The sequence below is a fragment of the Nicotiana tabacum genome, chromosome 10 (genome assembly GCF_000715075.1).
Source record: "Nicotiana tabacum cultivar K326 chromosome 10, ASM71507v2, whole genome shotgun sequence".
Classification (NCBI taxonomy): Eukaryota; Viridiplantae; Streptophyta; class Magnoliopsida; order Solanales; family Solanaceae; genus Nicotiana; species Nicotiana tabacum.
The window spans coordinates 121,545,210-121,569,152 of NC_134089.1; the positions used below are offsets into that span (position 1 = coordinate 121,545,210).

Below are 23,943 nucleotides of genomic sequence, written 5' to 3' on the forward strand. Positions count from 1 at the left end.
TTCTTCTTGCTTGCAAAATAGGTTGCTAAATCTATTATTGGTATGATAATTTAATGATAGTGGTTTGTTCTTTGGGGTACTTGAAAGTTATATTTCAAATTTGAATTCATTTAGAGTAAATTTGGTTGTTGAATAATGTGTTAGATTGTTGAAATTCGAAGAACAAGTTTATGTTTCATAATTTAAGATTCAAAATCTGAGGTTGCATTGAAGAGATTGAACTACTTAAGCAAACTTTTGAAGTTGCATTTGAAAGATAGAAGAACTTCAAAATTGATTTTTGAAGTTGTATTGAAGAGGTTCAACAATAACAACAACAACCTAGTAAAATCCCACTAGTGGGGTCTGGGGAGGGTGGAGTGTATGCAGACTGATTTTAGGCTATATAGATGATATTTACACCTTAATATTAACAATGATTTATTGTTGTTTTATAGGCGAATTGATAACAAAATGCTCTAAATGGTGTTCTTTTGCTTCGCAGGAAATAATCTAATTGAGGAAGCACTACGAAATGTTTTGGAGTCAATAATGTGAAGAAAACGCCCAACCAAGAAGTAAGCATAACGAAGCAAAACAATGGACTGAGTGAATTCCACTGCGACCGGTAGATCAAGTACTCGAGGCAGAATGTTCAGCGTTCACCGCAGTCTTGCCGCGACAGCGGTGAACTGTTCACGTGCCAGAAATTTGGGGACCAAAGTGTAACTCGAGAAAAACTTGTTCCAAACCCTTATAAACTTTAGAAGCTCGCCCAAGACATGTTTAAGCTTGTTTTTAGACTGGAGGCAAAAACAACTGTAAGAAGAGTAACAAAACATTAGAGTTTTTCTATCTTCTCTTTATTATTGCAATTACCCATCATGAATAATTTAGTAGTTTTATCTTGTTTTGTCATGCGTAACTAATTTCCTAGTCTAGGGTTTTGATGGAACCTATTGAAGGATGAACTTCTTGTTATGTTAATATAGTTTGCCTAGTTTAATCTCTATTTGCTCAACTATGTTCTTGTTTTAGTTAATTGATAGGATCCTCAATTAGTTGTGCCTATTTAGTATGCAAACTCGGGAGAGAGTGCATATTTAGGTAAGTGTTGAACAACACCACTCCCAAAGTATATGAGGGATCAATAACTGAGGGTTTAAAGATGAGATTAGGGATAACAAAGCCTTGGGTGCAATCTAAAGTAAGATGTAATAAATAATGCCAGCTAGCGTAACTCGGGAGAGTGCGTCTAGTAAATTGTCATGATTACTCGAGAGAGATTTACGGTAATAAGAGTGCTCATGATTGATAGAGACTATTTGGTGAATCTATGTAAAACATAACCGGAAGGGATTCCATCAATAGGGGAAATCATAACCTTAGAACCTTCTCTGAATTGTTTACAACTTAATCATAGTTAGTTTTCAGTTGCTAATTTACTTTCATTATTAGTTAGTAGAAATACCCTCAATTGTTATTTACAACGTTTGGGAAGTTGATTCCGTAGAATTTAGTAAGTCTAACAAAAGTAATTGATAGGTTAATTCCTTGTGGGTTCGACTCTGGGCTAAATACTCAGATTATATTTGCAACATCCGCGTGTCCTTTTTATAAGGCATAGTTGGGCGAGATCAATTTTTGGTGTCGTTGCCGGGGAACTTAACGGTGTTATCAATTACAATTGAAAGAAATACAAAATTCTTAGTGTAGTCAGTTTTCTCTACACCCAATCTATACATTGAAATTTTAACATTTGTTGACTTGGTTGTACAAGTGCATGCCTAGAAACTCATTGAGAACTGGTGAAGTATTTGAAGCATTATCAGATCCTGAGAAAGTTTTCAAGGCCTTGAATCGGGCCAACCGGAAAAACAAACAACAACAAACAACTGAACAATTCGAACCAGACATGGGAGATCACGAAGAAGACCCAGCTGTACCAATAGCGCTAGTGGAACCTCTTGTGCCAAAGGCTGCTCTCTATGACTGGGCACAACCCACAGTTGAAAATCTGGCCACAATGATTTTAGTCCCGCAGATACAAGCTGAATCATTCTAAATCACGAATAACATGTTGCACTTGTTGCAAAACAAAGGACTATTTTTGGGTTCACAAGTCGAAGATTCTCAATAGCACTTGAAGAATTTCCTGTCAATCTGCAAAACCCAAAGGAAGCCCAACGTAACTCCGGAAGCAATCAAGCTGTTATTATTTCCGTTCTCAGTGATAGGAGCTACCCAAACCTGGCTAAACTCACTCCCCATTAATTCCATAACAACTTGGGAGGAGTTAGTCAAGCAATTCGTGAACAATTTCCACCCACCCAAAAAGACTGCTCAACAAATTAATGAAATTTTGAGTTTCAAACAGAGACCAATGGAGACACTGCATGAAACATGGGAACGATTCAAAGGGATGCTGGTTATATGTCCGCACCATGGTATTCTGGATCTGATGTTGGGGCAGCGGTTTTACATGGGATTGTCAGATAGCGTGAAGGGCAATGTTGATGCTTCAGCTGGTGGAATATTTTTGAGCAAAACTTGGAAAGAAGGCCAGAGTATGCTTGATAAGATGGCACAGAATTTGGGATGGACAACCAGAAATGCACCTATCACTCTAGTGGTTCACTTAGTGCCCTTAGATCTATCCAAATTTATAATTGAAAATATGGCCACCTTATTGACACAGATGAGTATACTCACCAAAAAGGTGGAAGAGTCAGGGCAGAAGCAGCAGGTACACATCGTACATACTACCAATGGGGGCTTGTACACATCTTGCATTAGTTATCCAATTGGTAACCAGTGAAATGCAGAACATGTCATCATCACTACCCTGAAGACATGAATTATGTGTCTAATTATGGAGGCCAGAGACATGGTGGTCAGAATTGGGGCCAATAAAATCAGTCGTATAGGCCAGTCCAGCCACAGTTCAACAATGGGAACATGGGAGGTATGAGACCTCCTAACAATATGGCACCTTACCCAAGGCCACAGGGATATAACAATCAAAATCAACAGCAAGGGTATCATCATCCACAGCAGCAGTATGGTGGATGACAAAAAGATGGGTTTGTTATACTTGAGGCAATGATGCAGCAGATTATTGGATCTAATGCAAAAATTAGTGAAATAGTAGATGCACATGATTCAGTTATCAAGAATATTGAAGTGCAGATAGGCCAGATTTCGATGTCTCTAAACAATCATCCTCATGGGACAATACCTGCAGACACTCAGATAAATCTAAAAGATCAAGGCCCGAAGAAGCTGATGACAGTGAGTCTACGGAATGGAAGAGATTTAGACGTAGAGCAAGAGAGAGCTCGAGAAAGCAGATAGGCTAAGACACTCATACCAGTGCTCATTGAGCTAGATGAGTCAACGAAACTAACAGAGGTGACAGTCCAGCCTGCCTAGGAAGAACATAACAGTTAGAGTGAGACCGAGAAAGAAGCTAAGACAGCCTAGGAATAAGTAGTTGAGGTGGCAGCTGAGAAAGAGTAATCCTAAATCATTGGGAAGAAGAGACCTCCCGCACCATTCCCTTAGAGGCTGGTCAAGTACAAAAAAGAGGAACAATACAAGAAATTCTTGGAGATGCTGAAACAAATCCAGGTAAATATTCCATTGATAGATGTGTTTAAGGAGATGCCTGGTTATGCAAAAATGATGAAGGATTTGATGTCCCGAAAATTCGATTTCCAATACCTGGCCACAGTGACTCTTACTCAGACCTACAGTGTGGTGGTGAATAGACCAATTGCTGAGAAGCTGTCTGATCTGAGGAGTTTCACGATTCCCTGCACCATTGGTAATTTTTCCTTTGCTAAAGCACTTTGTGATCTAGGGGTCAGCATAAATCTTATGCCCCTGGCGATTTATAAGAGGTTGGGGATTGGAAGAGCTAGACCCACCTCTATGTTATTGCAGCTGGCTGACAGGACTGTAAAAAGACCCTCAGGTATCCTGGATGATGTGTTGATTCAGGTAGGGAAATTTGTGTTCCTGCAGATTTTGTGATCTTAGGCTGCAAGGTGGATGAAGAAATTCCTATAATTTTGGGAAGGCCGTTCTTGGCCACTGGTAGAGCTCTTATTGATTGTGAGATTGGGGAGCTCAAGGTGAGATTGAACGATGAAGAGATAACATTTAATATGCAAAAATCTATGAGGCGACCAAGTGACTTAGCCAATTGCTCTCTTATTGATGCCGTGGATGTAATTGTGGAAACTGATGATGAGATACTAACTATTGAGGACCCTCTTGCTGCATGTCTAATGAATTTAGATGAGGTGAATGGAGAAGCACTGGCAGAATGGGTATTGGCATTAGAGGGCAGAGGGTTCTGGGATAGAACTCTTGAATTTGAGCCCTTGCACTTGGAAAATAGAGAAACTCCTCCGGCCAAGCCATCCATTGAAGAACCGCCAAAGCTGGAATTGAAGCCACTGCCCGCCCATCTCAGGTATAAGTTCCTTGGACCTGACTCCACATTACATGTTATTATCTCATCTAGTTTGTTAGATGTGCAAGCACAACAACTCTTGCAAGTACTCAAGGAGTGTAAGACTGCCATTGGGTGGACTATGATAGACATTAAGGGGATCAGCCCCCTACTGTATGCATAAGATTCTGTTGGAAGAGGGAGACAAAACTTCCAGGGAACACCAAAGAAGGCTGAACCCCAACATGGAGGAAATGGTGAAGAAAGAAGTGATAAAGTGGTTAGATGTGGGAATCATTTTCCCAATCTCTGACAGCAGCTGGGTTAGCCCGGTGCAATGTGTGCCTAAGAAGAGTGGCATGACAGTGATCAAAAATGATAACAATGAACTGATCTCAACACGATCCGTCACGGGCTGGAGAATTTGCATGGACTACAGAAAGTTAAATCTAGCCACCTGGAAAGACCACTTCCCACTTCCCTTCATTGATCAGATGCTAGACAGATTGGCATGGAGGTCACACTTCTGTTTTCTGGATGGGTACTCAAGGTACAATCAGATTTTCATTGCACCAGAGGACAGAGAGAAGACCTCCTTCACTTGTCCATATGACATTTATGCCTTTCGGAGGATGCCCTTCGGCCTATGCAATGCACCCGCCATATTCCAAAGGTGCATGATAGCCATATTTACTGACATGGTAGAGGACATAATGGAGGTATTCATGGATGATTTCTCAATGGTGGGGAACTCATTTGATGAGTGCCTTATAAATCTGACTCGTGTGCTGAAGCGGTGTATTAAGACTAACCTGGTTCTTAATTGGGAGAAGTGCCATTTCATGGTACAAGAGGGCATAATCTTGGGGCACCGGGTGTCCAGTAAAGGAATTGAGGTGGATCGCGCAAAAGTTGACATGATAGCAAAGCTGCCACCTCCAACTTCAGTCAAGGCAATTAGCAGCTTCCTCGGGCATGCCGGTTTTTACCGGAGATTCATAAGAGACTTCTCAAAAATTTCCAACCCTCTCTGTAAGTTGTTAGAAAAAGATAACCCTTTCTTATTTTCTGATGATTGCAGGGTAGCATTCGAGGAGCTGAAAAAGAGGCTGATCACAGCACCCATCATTGTTGCCCCCAACTGGGAGCAACCATTCGAACTCATGTGTGATTCCAGTGACTACGCAGTGGGGGCAGTGTTGGGACAGCAAAAAGACAAGCTAATGCATCCAATCTACTATGCTAGTAGAGCGCTGAGTGGAGCCCAGTTGAACTATACTGTGACTGAGAAGGAGATACTGGCTGTGGTGTTTGCTTTCAACAAATTCAAATCGTACCTGATTGGCTCTAAGGTAATTGTATATACTGATCATGCAGCTCTCAGGTACTTGATTGAGAAGAAGGAGTCTAAGTCACGCCTGATTCGTTGGGTGTTGCTATTGCAAGAATTCAACCTCGAAATTCGTGACCGTAGGGGCACAGAAAACCAAGTCGCTGACCATCTATCATGACTTGAAGGAGCAGAAAACTAAGTTGAGGTTGAGGACATTCTGAAAACCTTTCCAGACGAGCAGCTGCTCGCTACTAGTCTTGAGGAAGTGCCATGGTATGCAGACTTTGCAAATTACCTGGCCAGCGATATAGTTTCCTATGACCTTTCCTCTGTACAAAAGAAAATGTTTTATCGTGACTGTCGCATGTATGTTTCGAATATGTGTTGACAATATGATCCGGAGGTGCGTCGCCGAGATAGAACAATCTTCTATTTTGCAGGCATGTCATGCATCAGCGTATAGAGGGCATTTTGGAGGAGTCAGGACAGCTGCGAAAGTGCTAGAGGCCGGTTTCTTTTGGCCAACAATGTTTAAAGATGTGCACCAATGGGTGAAGGGCTGCAATGAATGTCAGTGAACAGGGAATATTTCCCCTCGCCATGAGATTCCCATGACCCGATTCAAGAGGTGGAACTGTTTGATGTCTGGGGGATTGACCTCATGGGACCCTTCGCCAGCTCCTTTGGCAATAAGTACATACTTGTTGCTGTGGATTACGTGTCCAAATGGGTAGAAGCTGCAGCGTTGCCCACTAATGATGCAAGAGTGGTGGTGGGATTCTTGAAGAAGAATATATTCACCCGTTTTGGGACCCCGAGAGCAATTATCTGTTACGGAGGCACCCACTTCTGTAATCGAGCCTTCGAGAAGTTACTAGCAAAGTATGATGTACGCAACAAGGTGGCAACCCCATATCACCCCAGACTAGTGGACAGGTTGAAGTGTACAATAGAGAGATAAAGAGTGTGCTAACCAAGACTGTGAACACCACAAGAATTGATTGGGCGAAAAAGCTAGATGATGCACTATAGGCTTATAGAACTGCTTTTAAAACAACAATTGGTATGTCACCATATAAGTTGGTGTTTGGGAAGGCCTGCCACTTGCTAGCGGAACTTGAACATAAAGCTTGGTGGGCAATGAAACAGCTAAACCTAGACATTGAGGTTGCGGGCACAACGGGAATCACTGAATTGCATGAGCTTGACGAGTTCTGACATCTTGATTTTGAGAGCACAAGGTTGTACAAGGAAAGAACGAAGAGGTTGCACGATCAGAACATTGTTGAGCGACATTTCAAATCCGGGGACATGGTATTGCTCTATAACTCAAGATTACGGCATTTCCCTGGTAAGCTTAAGTCACGATTGTCTGGTCCATTTCGAGTGGTCGAAGTATTCCCTTCAGGGTCTGTAGAGATTGCCTCAGAGAAAAACTCTCACACATTTAGAGTCAATGGGCAGAGATTGAAGCTATACATAGGCATGAAAGAACCAAAGGAAGTGTTAGAGACCCATCTGACGGAACCTCAGAGGTCGAGCGAGCCTTAAATACGCTTGTCTGTATCGTGCCACGATGTTAAATCAGGCGCTGCGTGGGAGGCAACCCACGAATGTTGTTGTTAGTGTTTTCTTATGTAACTTCCTATAATAAAAAAAAAACTGGGCAAACCACTACGACCGCGGTGGAACCGCGGCAGAACTGCGGTGTGAGGCGAGGATTTTGCCTAAGAACTGGGCAATCCACCGCAGTGGGACCGCGGTGAAGGCTTAGTACACTGTCTTCGAAATTCAACCCACCGCGACTGCGTTGGGCTGTAAAATCGCGTCACCCAGGTAAGTAATTCGAATTTTTTTTTTATTTTGTTTTACTTTATTTTCAAATACCCCCTTCTTTATTTCCCCAAACTCCCGACCCCCCTCCCCTAATTCTCCATCTCTCTCTTTATCTCTCTAAACCCTAACTCCCTAAATCCCTCTCTTCTCCTTCTTCTTCTTCTTCACTCATACTACTCCCCCATCTCCATTCCTCTCACCCCTTCTTCCATTAAGGTATGCAACTCACCTCCCCCTATCTTTTCTTTTTGTATTGTGTGTATATGCTAGCCTAGTGTTTGTAATTGTGTAGTAATTTTTAGTAGATTTTTGTTAGTTTTCTTCTTGTTTTCTTTTGAAATTTGTTTTAGACTTATTGGTGAAGGGGATGTGTGTATAATGTGGTGGAAAGGTGTATATTTGTGGGTGTTGAATGAAGTGTCATGGGGTGTGATGGTGTAGTAGAATCTTTGATTTGGGGGAAGCTTTGATGTATCCATATGGGTTATGTGTATGAAGAAATTGTCTTGCCCACAAGGTGTTTGGGAAATTGCCCCAATGGAGTTATAAGGGCTAATGTGACATGGTTATGGTGAAGTCTGAGTAACCACCCATAGTCACACATTTCACACACTCACTGATAGGTGTTTTCTGTTTGATAGGTACAATGAATCCATCTAGGAAGAGACGCAACACCGGGTCCTCCGCTAGTCGACTGGGAAGCTCCTCGAGGGCCAGGGGTCAAGCCAGTGCACCACAGTTTGACAACACCAGGTTTGTCTCCAAACCAACGAAGGATAGGCATAATGCAAAGGCAGCTAAGAAATTGCTACATGAGGTGCATATTGACCGAGAAGCCTTAGAGGTGGAATGCCCGAATATCTTCAATGAGTTGAGGAGGTGTCAGCTGGACATTTTCTTCAAGGTACCGAAGCAGGCCAATGTTCAGATGGTAAGGGAGTTCTATGCTAACTTCCCAGAACATGCGAATGGAGTTGTTACTGTATGGAATACACAGGTAAATGCGTCCATTGAGTCCATCCGCAAGGTGTACCGGCTGCCAGTGTTTAGGGGGAATCTGATGACTATCGTACCTTTAGCCGATCAAGTGCCTTGTGGGCAACTCTTCTTGAAACTATCTGTGTGCAAGACAGAGACTACATATGGATAAAGCACAGGATCACACTTAACTCCCAGTCTCTCAATTGGGAGGCTAAGTGTTGGCTAACAATTATCAATAGTCGGTTGTTGCCCTCCAGTAATATGACCGATGTCAATCTATCACGAGCGGCGACGATCTACTGCTTCATGGCCCACAGGGATTTTGATGTGGCCCGACTCCTCCATGACGAGATGCTCATTAGATCACCTGAGTTGCTCAAAGGCTTCTACTTCCCTTCTCTAGTCACCAGGCTGTGTCGTCTTGCTAGAATCCCTGAAGACCCTAGAGTTGATGGGAAATTGCCACTGAAAGCCTATTCCTCGCAAGAAAAATCAGAATTGGGATAGAGCCGGTGGTGAATCTTGATGAATCGGATGATGATTCTAAGGCAGCTGAAATCCCACCACCTACAAGAGTTGATAAGGCGGGCCCTTCACATCCCCGCCGTAGTACTCGCATGATAGCCCTGGAGCAGGATATGGCTAGTCTCCACACTTCTGTCATAGACTTGGGCACCAGAGTTGAGACTCTGACCACTCAACAGGCAAAGTCAGAGAAGAAGTTTATGGGATGGCTTCGAGCGCTAGGACGAGCATGTCACCTCGATCCTGGCACCGTCTCTGATCGGGATTGATCTTCAGGGAAGTCCCCCTCCTTACTCTGCTCTTTATTTGTTGATATGAGGATATGCCATATTTTTAAGTGTGGGTTGGGGGATGGCTGTTGTTGTATGATGTTATTGTAAAGACACTACAAAAAAACTTGAATTAGCTACGAACGTCGTCGCTAATCTGTCGCTAAATGCTCGTAGCTAGCAGAATCTTTTGATAATCAATTGCTAATTCGTCGCTAAATGAGATTAGCGACGGATTTTTTTGTTTAGTTACATAATTTGTCTGTCGCTAAAACCTGATTTTTTTAGTAGTAAGGGATTGTGTAACTTTGTATGCTGTTGCTTTACTTTTGATTGATTGGTAGGGTAGGACCATGTAATTAACTTTGACTTGGCCCAACGATGGACACCTTTCGACAGGTCTCTTGAGGGACATAAGTCGAACAAAAAAAAGAGATATATAAGGACTCTTCCTGATGACGGATATTTGAGACAGTTCTTGAGGGAAGTTAGTCTAGAGAAAATCCAAAAAAAAAAAGAATTTTTATTTTATTTGTAGGTAGTGTAGTAACTCCCCCTTGGTTTTTCTTTGAGCCACGGTTCTTTTCCAAGGGTTTAGCTTGAATCGGGTGTAGGTAGTTTTTGTTTATTTTATTTTTTAGTTTTAGTTAGAAACGATGGGCTAAGAGCTGAAATAGAAAGAGAATCCCTTGGCGTTAGTACACCTGAACACAATCGACTTTACAGTGTAATGCCTAGTCTCAATGGTTGACTCTTGCTAAAGTTCCTTAAAGTTGTATGTTTGTAGCTGACTTGAACGCTCAAAAAAGAATGTCTTGATAAATCAATCCGGAGTGAGTCATATGCCATGTGTGTGTGAGCTATAATGTATTCCATGCTTTACATTTGATCCTTAGAACTTGCCCTGTGTGTTTGCAAAGCAAAATAGTAGCTTCATTCAGTCTTAAAAGTGATATAGACATTTCTTTGTTAAGCCAGATATATATAACGTAAACCCACCTGAATGTAATACATCTTAGCTAACCCCGTTGAGCCTATAAACCTGTTTCTTTGGCAACCACATTACGATCCTTACCCAATTGTTTGAATAGCCTTCTGTTTGAACCCTTTTACCTCCCAGGAGTACTTGAATTGCCTTGACATATGAAAAAGTTAAAGTGTGGGGTGATGGTTTGGTTTTGAGTGGAGCCAATGAAATAGAGGAAAGGTGCAGTTTTGAAGAATAAAAGAAGACGTGCCACAAAAAAAAAATATAATAGTTGATAAGTGGTAGCTTGAGGCAAATGCACCTAAAGGAATGGGTTGTTATAAATGAAATGTGGGGAATATCTAGTTGACATAAGAATGATATGGAATGTTAATGTGTTGTGCATTAAAAGTGCTTAGGGAGGCTAGTCATTATATCCAATATATCCTACCCATCCCTTAGCCTACATTACAACCAAATGAAGTCCTAATTGATCTTAGACTGGATAGGCTCGATTAGTCGAGTACTACACTAAGGGCAAACCTATGGTGCATCTTTGTGGCATGTGAATGTTCTTTTGGAGAGTGATCGAATTTTGTCCATTTGAGTTCCTAAGTGTTTGTATCATATTAATTGTGGAACTACTCTCTTGTGTTATGTGAAGGCATGTGATTCATAAAGGAAAGGTAAATCTTGACTTCTGTATAGAGTAGTTTGAGTAAGTGCGAATATTGCATGGTACGAGAGATTCGACTGTTGAGGCAAGGGTTGTTCACTACTAGGTGCAACTTTGGTAAATTATTCAAGGTATGAGTCATTAAGGGAAAAGCTTAGCGAAGGAACTTTGATAGAGTGTGGTGGATTGCTGCAGGACTAACAATGATTTAAATATGAGGTGTTGATATTAGGCTATATAGATGATATTTACACCTTAATATTACCATGCTTTATTGTTGTTTTATAGGCGAATTGATAACAAAATGCTCTAAATAGTGTTCTTTTGCTTCGTAGGAAATAATCTAAGTGAGGAAGCACTACGGAATATTTTGGAGTCAATAATGTGAAGAAAACGCCCAACCAAGAAGTACCCGAGCATAAAGAAGCAAAAAATGGACTGAGTGAATTCCATCGCGACCGCGGTGGAACCACGACAGATCAAGTACTCGAGGCAGAATGTTCAGCATTCACCATGGTCGAGCCGCGGTCTTGCCGCGACCGCGATGAACTGTTCACATGCCAGAAAATTTGGGAACCAAAGTGTAACTCATGGAAAACTTGTTCCAAACCCTTATAAACTTTAGAAGCTCGCCCAAGACATGTTTAAGCCTGTTTTTAGACTACTTTGGAGGCAAGAACAAGTGTGAGAAGAGTAACAAAACATTAGAGTTCTTCTATCTTCTCTTTATTATTGCAATTACCCATCATGAATAATTTAGTAGTTTTATCTTGTTTTGTCATGCGTAGCTAATTTCCTAGTCTAGGGTTTTGATGGAACATATTGAAGGAAAAACTTCTTGTTATGTTAATATAGTTTGCCCAGTTTAATCTCTATTTGCTCAACTACGTTCTTGTTGTAGTTAATTGATAGGATCCTTAATTAGTTGTGCCTATTTAGTATGCATAAATCGGGAGAGAGTGTGTCACGCCCCGAACCTGGGCCTAGACGTAACACGACACTCGGTACCTGACTACATGTGACCGAGCGAACCAACTGGCTGGCTGAATCAACATGTGGTACCATAACATACTGAATGCAAAAGATAAACTAACACATGTTGATATACTGAAATTCTGGATGATATAAATCAAAGTGCGGAAATACTAATACAATTCTAAAACATATTTGTAGCCAACATAGCTTAATATGAAAAGCCCATGACTTTGTCTAACTGTTACTCTAGTCTATGAAGCCTCTATTTGAGTACTGAAAACACTGACTGTATGTGAATACTGAAGACTGTAGTAATGATAATGCCCCGAAAGAATTGGAGATCACCAAATAACTGGTATGAGAATCCTAGCGCTCTGAATCATCAACCGGTAAATCATTACTTGCATCGTGAGATGCAGGCCCCGGGCAAAAGGGAAGTCAATACATTTGAATTGTACTGGTATGTAAAGCAACTGAAAGAAAGAATTATAAATGTTGAAACTGAAATTAAGCTGATAAGTGAGAATTTATAATTGATAACTGAAATGATAACTATTCAAACTGAAATTGAACTGATCACTGATAACTGGTAACTGATATGATAGCTGATAACTGAACGGTAACTAATAATTGAACTGAAAGGAAGTAAGGATATGAATACTCCCTCTTCTGAATGATGAACAACCTGTTTATCTGAATATTAAATTGCGGCCTCAGGCCCAATATATATATATGTGCACAAGCTGCGGCCTCAGGCTCAAGTATACGTATACATAACTGCGACCTCAGGTCCAAAATGCATAAAGCATAAACTGCGGCCTTAGGCACAAAGATGCCATAAACTGCGGCCTCAGGCCCAAAGATGCATAAAGCATTAGCTGCGGCCTCAGGCCCAAATATAGGTGTTCAACATTCAGGGATTTAAAATCAGGAACTGAGAATCATACTGCAATACATAATAGTGAAATACTGAATCACGCTGAGTTATATGATACTGGAATACTAGATCACACTGAGTTACATTATACTGGAATACTGAATCATACTGAGTTACATAATACTGGAATACTGAATCATACTGAGTTACATAATACTGGAATACTGAATAGGACTAGAATGAGACATGTATTCTTGAACTGGTTATGAACACTGAAACTTCAACTGTTTATGACATGTTGAGTAAGCTATACTGAGACTTAGGGACATCAAGCCCAAGTCTATATTGAATACGAACTGAGCTCACAACGTTCATAATGAAAGTCATGAACAAGTTACAAAGCTAGAGAATAGAAGTTCTACAACTATTCAAGGAACTAGGCTTAACTATATTTCTGAGGCAATTGATATGTCGTAAAAGAAACGTAATGTAGGGAGAATCATTAACATTCCCAAACATAGAGAGTTAGCCTCACATACTTTAAATTCCTATTCTTGAGCGTAATACAACATTCGCCAACCCTTTTAACTTCAATCTATATAAATACAAGTCAAAAGGATTCCATATTAGCAATAATACTCATGTTTTGGTCACATAGGCATTTTATCAAACACTTGGTAGCATAAAGCTTCATAGCCCTTATTAATGGTATCTTTACACCCAATAACTCATTCTCTTGCTTCTAGATAAATTCTAAAATCTCAAATGGTTATAATCAATATCATTCTTTATTACCCATAACGTAATCAACACCCATAACCAAAAATAACCAATCAACAACCCAAACCTATCACCTTTCATGCTTTTCTATCAAACTCATCAACTCATATCTCATGAACTAGAGTCTATAATCATTAATTCAATGATAGAATCAATTCGAGGGTGAATATATTACCTTTTTGACGTTCAATCTCCTTGAATTCGAGTTCTAGGGTTTCTTCTCTCAACAATGATGTCTCAATCGAATATCTAATGATATGGAGGATTTACCCATGTTAATAAGATGTTGGGGAATTGAAATAAACATAGAATCACCATTAGAACTTACCTTGGGTGGTGGAGGGACCTTTAAGGAGTTAGGTTTTTGAGAGTTTTCCTTTCTAGAACAAGTTTTTATGTTTTGGGGCTGTAGGGGACGAAATAAGGCTAAGTCAATGACCTCCCAAGTCGTCCACCGCATCCCGGTTGGCGTGACCGCGGTAAATCGCTGAGACACTGCCTCCCCACCGCGGCAGGACCGCGGTGGTTGCACACCTCTCTATAAAATGGGCATAAATTTTTTCACAGAGATTCGTTTGGGTTCCAAAATATATCGTTGGAAAGCTATTTCAAAGGCCTACAACTTTTATGCTTTGCGTTTTCCCAAATTCCTTACTAATGTGCACAAACTCCTGCTAGAATATGAACCTTCTGCAAACTTAGTCGATTTTGTCAAATCTTATGCACCTCACTTTCCATCTTGATTTTGAAATAACTATTTTCACCCATAATCATCCCGATAGGACTTAACATGTTCAAAATATATCCTTACTATTCCTTTAATGCATTCATACCTAAGCCTAATTTTTTTCGGGGTGTTACATTATCTCCCCTTTGGGATCATTCGTCCTCGAATGATTGTCCTGACTGTAACTTCTGCTAACTCCAGATCTTAAACGGGTCTGGTGCAACCATGAACTTTTATCAACACTTGTATACTAAACATAATGAATACATGATTACTGAACTGTTGAGATACTGAACTGAACTGCATTGACTGAATATTGATCTGCCATGAATACGTGAATACTAAACTAATATGGATATCTGAATATTGAACTGGCACGAATATTTGAGAATTGAACTAACATCAATATCAAAGTACTAAGCTGGCATGAATATCTAAGTATTGGACTGACATGCGTAGTTGAGTATTGAACGGACTTGAATATCTGAGTATTGAACTGACATGAGTATCTGAGTACTGAACTGACATGAGTATCTGAGTACTAAACTGGCATGAGTATTTGAGTACTGAACTAACATGAGTATTTGAGTGCTGGAAACTTGAATGTTATAACATGACACGTGAAATATTGGTTGTACCACCGCTAACTCTGGTGGTAACTCCAACTCATAAGCTAATTGACTGATCATTCACAAAATTCTATATGACCCAACATAGCAGGGACTATGCTTCCCCTTCTTTTCAAATCTCATAACGCCTTTCACAGGCAAAACTTTCAGAAATAGCCAATCATCAACTTGAAACTCTAGGTCTCTATGTCGCACACTCGAATAGGACTTTTGGCGGCTCTGAGCTGTAATCAAACGCTCTTGAATCAACTTAACTTTCTCCATAGTTCGATAGACCAAATTTGGTCCCAATAACTCCGCTTCGCCAACTTTGGTCCAACTAATTGGCAGTCTACACCTTCGCCCATGAAAATTATGCTTTCAAAATGAGCAAGATAATCCTATTATAAGGCCCATATTTACCATCTCCACTCAAAATATATGTATTATGTGATAAAACACTGGGCTTTCAGCTGCTCAATTTTCACTTACTGATCATTCGGATACTCGTCCATAAAGTCTACAATGTTCTTTTTCATGTCGTTCCACCAATAAATCTTCTTAAGACCATGATACATATTGTGGTACCTGAGTAAATAGAATACTTGAAATTCTGTGCTTCTAGCATGATCTTCCCTCTTTAAGTCCATCTATGTCTGGAACACACAATCTGTCGTGGTACCTCAAAGCACTATCATCCCCCCTTATTCCGAAGCTATCATTTTATGCCTGTGAATCCCCTTTTTCGGCTACAACAAGTAGGGATCATCAACTATTTCTCCTTCACTTCGCCTACTATGGGGGGACAAGTCATATTCTAGACAACAACTCTACTATCTTTGGAGTACGCAAAGTGAACTCCTAGCTAGGCTAAGCGGTGAACTTCTTTCACCAGAGTTGTCTTATCTATCTCGATCATGAGTTATACTTCCCACACTTGATTATCTTCTTAAGAACTTCCTGAAAACACTTATAGAATTGTTGTGAGCTAAGTCTATACTCCGAAGTCTCATGTGATGGCACTACCCTTTGTGATACATAACTGGGCATGATTTTATAGCTTTTCTTTGATCACTTTATCATCAATAACTAAGCTCGGTAATCATTCTACTCACTTTATTTTTCTTACACATGCTAGACATAATCCATGTGGTAATTATATAATTTTCCCTCATTACCGAACTGATTTTCTTTTCATATCCCATGCTAACTATTCGAGTTTCAGATCTCCAACTGGACTTACTGAAAATTTTCACATCACCCCTTAGACCACAGGTCTTATACTTGTGGATCCTTCTCTTTTTTCTGGGATCCAAATAACTTCCCTTATTTTCTGCAATTCTTTGCACTTTACGTCAATGACGACTCATCTTCCAACTTACTTTTGAGAAATCTTTCTTACTAGGAAAAAACTAAATTATTCACTTAACAGAAAGCTAATGTATTCGCAACTATCATATACAATCTTAATAATTTAACTCTGCTCACACTGTCAATCCTAGAGAAACCACATTACGATAATTCCTAAAGGCTATTCTTCTATAGTATGTGCTTTCACTGCTAGCTAATATTTTTTCCCACTACTACTGTACTTCGAGTTTAACTTAAACTCTTTGGGTTCTGACACACGTTCGGTATTTCAAACTGTCATCCACTCACTAGAGTTAACCTGGTTAAGTGAATCAAATTGTATCCCTACTAGCTCTACTGAAAGTGCTATTTCACTGTATCAACTCAAAACTTACTTACTATTCTTTTACTAACCACCTGCTAGCATCATATTTTCTTCTCCTGCTTTGAATAACTAAAGTGAAGCATAAGGTTACTCCTAACTTCCCTCATCATCTGACCATATTCTTTTGCCGCACACTATCATTCTTTTCAAACTATGTACATGGATTACACTTAGGGAAATTCATCTGTCTTAAACAAAATTAGAATATGTAACCCTAAACTTTCTATATAATACAAAATCATATCATACTATAAACATCCCGAGCAATCATTTAGTCACATAACCTAAGGGGGAATTGCCATATCTCTTATCTTACACTAATAGCTGCTTCTTATAGTAGCTTACTAACGTGGTACTTCTAGTTCTGATTTGAATATACATGAATAGCTTAAAATCATTCCCTGAAATTCAGTATTGGCTGCTCTTAGTTCTCATTGCATACATTATATCTTCTAGTCATTTGCATGAGTTGTACGAAATCACATCTTTGGTAATAACAAACGTTTCTGACTCCTAGGTATTTTACCCTTAGGCTCTTTTCTGTCCAAAACTATAGTGACCAATGTTGGGGTCTGACATCCATACTATCATCATCCAACTTGTGGCTCCATTTCCAAGAATTAAAATAAATTGTTCTCTGAGGGAAAAACACATATGAATACACCACCATACACAACTTGTCCTTCAGAGTATACCATCATCAGATAAATCACTTCATGTACCGTCCGGTGAATCTTCGGTCTTAATCCAGACCTAAAATATGCGAAGGCTTCTCTATAATCACTGTTACTTACATTTTCTTTGAGAACCCATATGCATCTCTGTATACTCACAAGGCACCAGAAATTTCGATACACTGAAAATCGGATATTTGGTAAACATATAACTGAATATTGGAGTACTGAATAACCATAAACTTGCTAACTGAGAAATTACTGAAAGACTGTATAACTGGTAACTAAGGTAAACTGATAACCATAAGACACGATAACTACTTTTGTACTTTCTGATAATGTTATGCTTTAATTTGTACTACTATCCATTGCATCCCACATTTTAACGTCCTCTCAAGTCTCATATTTACCAACATGTACTCCATAATTATAGCCCAATGGAAATTATCCTCTATAGGACCTTAGATTTCTCATGGGCATCGCTTGGGCATCCAATACGTTTGGAATTCGATAAGAAGAGAAGGTTAACTATTACTCTAAGCTTCATGGCACGATCTAGAGTAGAAAGAAATGAGACAATCCTGGATGTCTTGGTAGTTAACCATTTATATGAGTGGTTGGCACACACATATAAAGGAAACTCCACTAGACACGGCTTCATAGACTCCCTAGAACTCTTGAACCTAGTACTCTGATACCAAGCTTTGTCACATCCCGAACATGGGCCTAGAGTAACACGGCACTCGGTGCCTGGCTACATGTGACCGAGCGAACCAACTAGCTAGATGAATCAACATGTGGTATCATAACATACTGAATGAGGAAGATAAACTAACACATGCTGATATACTGAAAGTATGGATGATATAAATCAAAGTACGGAAATACTAATACAATTTCGAAACATATTTATAGCCAAGATAGCTTAATATGAAAAGCCTGTGACTTTGTCTAACTGTTACTCTAGTCTATGAAGCCTCTATTTGAGTACTGAAAACACTGATTGTATGTGAATACTGAAGACTGTAGTAATGATAATGCCTCGAAAAAATTGGGGATCACCAAAAAGCTGGTACGAGAATCCTAGCGCTCTGAATCATCAACCTGTAAATCATTACCTGCATCGTGAGATGCATGCCCCGGGCAAAAGGGACGTCAGTATATTTGAATTGTACTGGTATGTAAAGCAACTGAAAGAAAGAATTATAAATGCTGAAACTGAAACTAAGCTGATAATTCAGAATTTATAATTGATAACTGAAATGATAACTATTCAAACTGAAACTGAAATGATAACTGATAACTGAACTGATAACTGGTAACTGATATGATAGCTGATAACTGAACGGTAACTAATAATTGAACTGAAAGGAAGTAAGGATATGAATACTCCCTCTTCTGAATGATGAACAACCTGTTTATCTGAATATTAAACATCAGCCTCAGGCCCAATATATATATGTGCACAAACTGCGGCCTCAGGCCCAAGTATACGTATACATAACTGCAACTTCAGGTCCAAAATGCATAAAGCATAAACTGCGGCCTCAGGCCCAAAGATGTATAAAGCATAAACTACGGCCTCAGGACCAAATATGCATATAGCATAAACTGCGGTCTCAGGCCCAAAGATGCATAAAGCATTAGCTGTGGCCTCAGGCCCAAATATAGGTGTTCAACATTCAGGGATTTAAAATCAGGAACTGAGAATCATACTGCAATACATAATAGTGAAATACTGAATCACGCTGAGTTATATGATATTGGAATACTGGTTCACACTGAATTACATTATACTGGAATATTGAATCATACTAAGTTACATAATACTGGAATAGTGAATCATACCGAGTTACATAATACTGGAATACTGAATAAGACTAGAATGAGACATGTATTCTTGAACTGGTTATGAATACTGAAACTTTAACTGTTTATGACATGCTGAGTAAGCTATACGAAGACTTAGGGACATCAAGCCCAAGTCTATATTGAATACAAACTCAGCTCAGAACTTTCAGAATGAAAGACATAAACGAGTTACAAAGCTAGAGCATAGAAGTTCTACAACTATTCAAGGAACTAGGCTTAACTATATTTCTGAGGCAATTGATACGTCGTAAAAGAAACGTAATGTAGGGAGAATCATTAACATTCCCAAACATAGAGAGTTAGCCTCACATATGTTAACTTCCTATTCTTGAGCGTAATACAACATTCACCAACCCTTTCAACTTCAATCTATATAAATACAAGTCAAAGGGATTCCATATTAGCAATAATACTCATGTTTTGGTCACTTAGGCATTTTATCAAACACTTGGTGGCATAAAGCTTCATAGCCCTTATTAATGGTGTCTCTACACCCAATAACTCATTCTCTTTCTTCTAGATAAATTCTAAAGTCTCAAATGGTTATAATCAACATTATTCTTTATCATTCATAACGTAATCAACACCCATAACCAATAATAACCAATCAACAACCCAAACCTATCATCGTTCATGCTTTTCTATCGAACTCATCAACTCATATCTCATGAACTAGAGTCTATAATCATTAATTCAATGATAGAATCAATTAGAGGGTGAAGATATTACCTTTTTGACGTTCAATCTCCTTGAATTCGAGTTCTAGGGTTTCTTCTCTCAACAATGATGTCCCAATCGAATATCTAATTATATGGAGGGTTTGCCCATGTTAATAAGATATTGGAAAATTGAAATAAACATAGAATCACCATTAGAACTTACCTTGGATGGTGGAGGGACCTTTAAGGAGTTAGGTTTTTTAGAGTTTTCCTTTCTAGGACAAGTTTTTATGTTTTGGGGCTGTAGGGGACAAAATAAGGCTAAAAAAATGACCTCCCAAGTCGTCCACCGCGGTCCCGACCGCGGTAAATCGCTGAGACACTGCCTCGCCACCGCGGTCATGGTAAAACGCGGCAGGACAGTGGTGGTTGCACACCTCTCTGTAAAACGGGCATAACCTTTCGCATAGAGCTCCGTTTGGGCTCCGCAATATATTGTTGGAAATCTATTTCAAAGGCCTACAACTTTTATGCTTTGAGTTTTCCCAAATTCCTCACAGATTTTCGCTAAAACCTGCTGGAATATAAACTTTCTGCAAACTTAGTCGATTTTGTCAAATCTTATGCACCTCACTTTCCATCTTGATTTTGAAACAACTATTTTCACCCATAATCATCCCGATGGGACTTCACATGTTCAAAATATATCCTTACTACTCCTTTAACTCATTCATACCTAAGCTGATTTTTTTTCGGGGTGTTACAGAGTTCATATTTAGGTAATTGTTGAACAACATCACTCCCAAAGTATATGAGGGATCAATAACTGAGGGTTTAAAGGTGGGATTAGGGATAAAGAAGCCTTGAGTGTAATCTAAAGTGAGCTGTAATAAATAAAGCCAGCTAGCGTAACTCGGGAGAGTGCGTCTAGTAAATTGTCGTGATTACTCGGGAGAGATTTACGGTAATAAGAGTGCTCATGATTGATAGAGACTATTTGGTGAATCTATGTGAAACATAATCGGAAGGGATTCCATCAATAAGGGAAATCATAACTTTAGAACCTTCTCTGAATTGTTTACAACTTAATCATAGTTAGTTTTCAGTTGCTAATTCACTTTCATTATTAGTTAGTAGAATTATCCTCAATTGTTATTTACAACGTTTGGGAAGTTGATTCCGTAGAATTTAGTAAGTCTAACAAAAGTAATTGATAGGTTAAAATCATTGTGGGTTCGACTCTGGGATAAATACTCAGATTATATTTGCAACATCCGCGTGTCCTTTTTATCAGGCATAGTTGGGCGAGATCAAATTTTGGCGCCATTGCCGGGGAAATAGTTTATGTTTCGTAATTTAAGATTCAAAATCTAAGGTTGCATTAAAGAGATTGAACTACTTAAGCGAATTTTTGAAGTTGCATTTGAAAGATAGAAGAACTTCAGAATTGATTTTTGAAGTTGTATTGAAGAGGTTCGACAACAACAACAACCTAGTAAAATCCCATCAGTGGGGTCTGGAGAGGGTGGAGTGTACGCAGACTTTACCCCTACCCCGGAGGGATAGAGAGGATGATTCCGGGAGACTCTCGGCTCAGTTGTATTGAAGAGATTGAACTATTTAATATTCGAATTTTTAAAATTGCATTTGAAAGGTAGAAGAACTTCAGATTTAATTTCTGAAGTTGCATTTAAGAGAATATTGAATTACTTCTGATCTGAACTGGTACACTTTGCAACAAAAAAAATTGCAATACGGGTATAGTAACTTCAATGGTGTCCTCAAAAGTGGGTATATACAAAAATGGCCCACTAGAACTGATCTCTGCCCAATTATTTTTATAAGGGAGCAGTATTTGGTTATAGAAAATAATTTTCAAGGATTCTGTTTACCACCCTAGGCTGACTTACGAACAGAAGTCGTTTCATTCCCAACTATTTTAATCTTTTTAATTTCATATTATTTATTCCAACAAATTAGTTAGACATTATTATTAGTAATAATTTGTACTCTAAAATTGTTTAGGCATTTTTGATTTGCTAATATTATTTTTAATAGTTGATAAAATTTAGGTTTCTCACAAAGTATTTTCCACTCCTATCCAAACATGAGAAAATGTTTTTCAGAAAAAGTATATTCCATGTAAAATGACTTCCCTCGTAGAATTCCCCCAATCGTACCATCACAAAATTATTAATCAAATAACAAAAACAAGGGACTTTCGTGCATGGCTTAACTTTTATATGAAGGTGGCTCGTAATTTGAAACCTTGGAAATGTCAAACGCTAATTAACAAGATTATAAGGAATAGCTTAAAGCAAAAGAAACTTTGTTTTGGTCTCTCTTTTCTGCTGATGCAGTATATGATCAAATTACAGTTATGAAAAGATTAAACACATGTAGAATTTCTATTAAAGTCCAAATATGAAAGAATATTATTTAAAAAAATGATAGCTTTTTCAGACCCCTTTATGCTTCTCCACATTGCCACATGCAAGAACTTAATTTTCAACTTTGGTATTATTTTAATCAGCCCTTATAAACACCTAATGATTGGTTTAGATCCCACACTAATATAAAATATACAATTATTATTGCGCAGACAATGAGTAGAAGGAAAAAGGGAGAATACATAGAACCAACGACCTTAATAACAACCTCAACTAAAAAAGATGCTCATATTTAGACTCTTTGAAGAAAGAGAAATGACTTTAAAGACTAGAGATTATTAATTACAGTTGGCTTTAGCTTCTGTTTTATTTGTCTGCTGCCCTACCAAATTGGATTCATTGAATTGTTAACAGACAACCCATGATTGGCAGCAAATATATATATATATATATGAAAATGTCCCTCAAGGGTTACAGTTAGAACAAAATCAATTCCTATTGAATAAAGAGTTATATAGTTGTTGCAGTTATATAAGAAGAGCCTCTTATCTGTATTGATGTTCAAAGAAGAAAATAAGGGTAAGTTAAGACAAGAGTGAAAGAAAAGGACTAGTGTCTTGTGTTCTGTTTGTCTATGGGGCAGAAATAAAAGCATAATTGTCTATAGAAATTTGTATAGTCATTTAAAGAGGGATTTAAAAGGTTACAGTTGTTGCTACAGTTTGCAGTGAAAATGACATTCACATGGTGCAAATTAAATTTCTTAAATGAGAGCTTGTTCATATTTCAATAAGTACATTCAAGTACTGATTGTTTTAGACTATAAGTTGGAGGCTCATATTTTGAGATGGGGAAGAAGGGAAAGCTAAGTTCTTTTTGAAGCTATTCTTGTTAGTTAGAAATTGGTTGTCAGACCTCTCTATAACATATCCTTATATAACAGCACTTCACTATAAAAGTCAAGTTTTTTTGGAACCAATTTTCATGTTCTGTTATAATATATGTTTTCTATAATAACAATTCGCTATAACATCCAAAAATATCTGGAACAAACGAGATTTTATAGATAAGTTTGACTGTATAGTAATTTTAAACTCCAACTCTTGAAAAGGGAAAAATATTGGAGAGCATACATAAATTGATAAGTTAAGTTGACTCATAATAAAAATACATGAATAATGCCAGCACAAGCAATCTTTGATGTCAGTTGTCACAGCTAGCGAAGTGTAGTCCATTGAGCACTTTTTCGCTCAAAATTATACTAAATATATATACATGTCATATATAGTTATTCTTATACTTGTATATTAAATCTTGAATGACTCTTAGTGAAATTTTTGATTCAGTCAGTGCCGAATGCTTATACTTACTTTTCAATAGCTGACTGCAGTCTGCAGCCATTGGCCCCAATATTTGGTCTTGTATGTTGTATCGCAAGTGTTGGATGGTTCAAAATTACAAAGAGTTGAAAAGAGCATGCAGCTAACGCTTTTGCATTTTAAAATGCTTAATAATGTTGTAGTGCCATTTATTTTCTCAAGTTGGAATTGAATAGCTATAGAGAGAAATATTTGGGATGGGTTGGAGTTCAACACATATACTACAGACAAGATTTGAAGTG

At 38.6% G+C, this 23,943-nt stretch overlaps 1 non-coding gene across 1 annotated transcript; it reads right to left on the bottom strand.

Annotated features, from left to right (window-relative positions):
- Positions 1 to 2,323: 2,323 nt before the first annotated feature.
- On the bottom strand, positions 2,324 to 2,430 carry LOC142165691 (small nucleolar RNA R71). Its single transcript, XR_012696340.1, has one exon. It is a non-coding gene; the product is annotated as a small nucleolar RNA R71 (small nucleolar RNA).
- Positions 2,431 to 23,943: the final 21,513 nt, after the last annotated feature.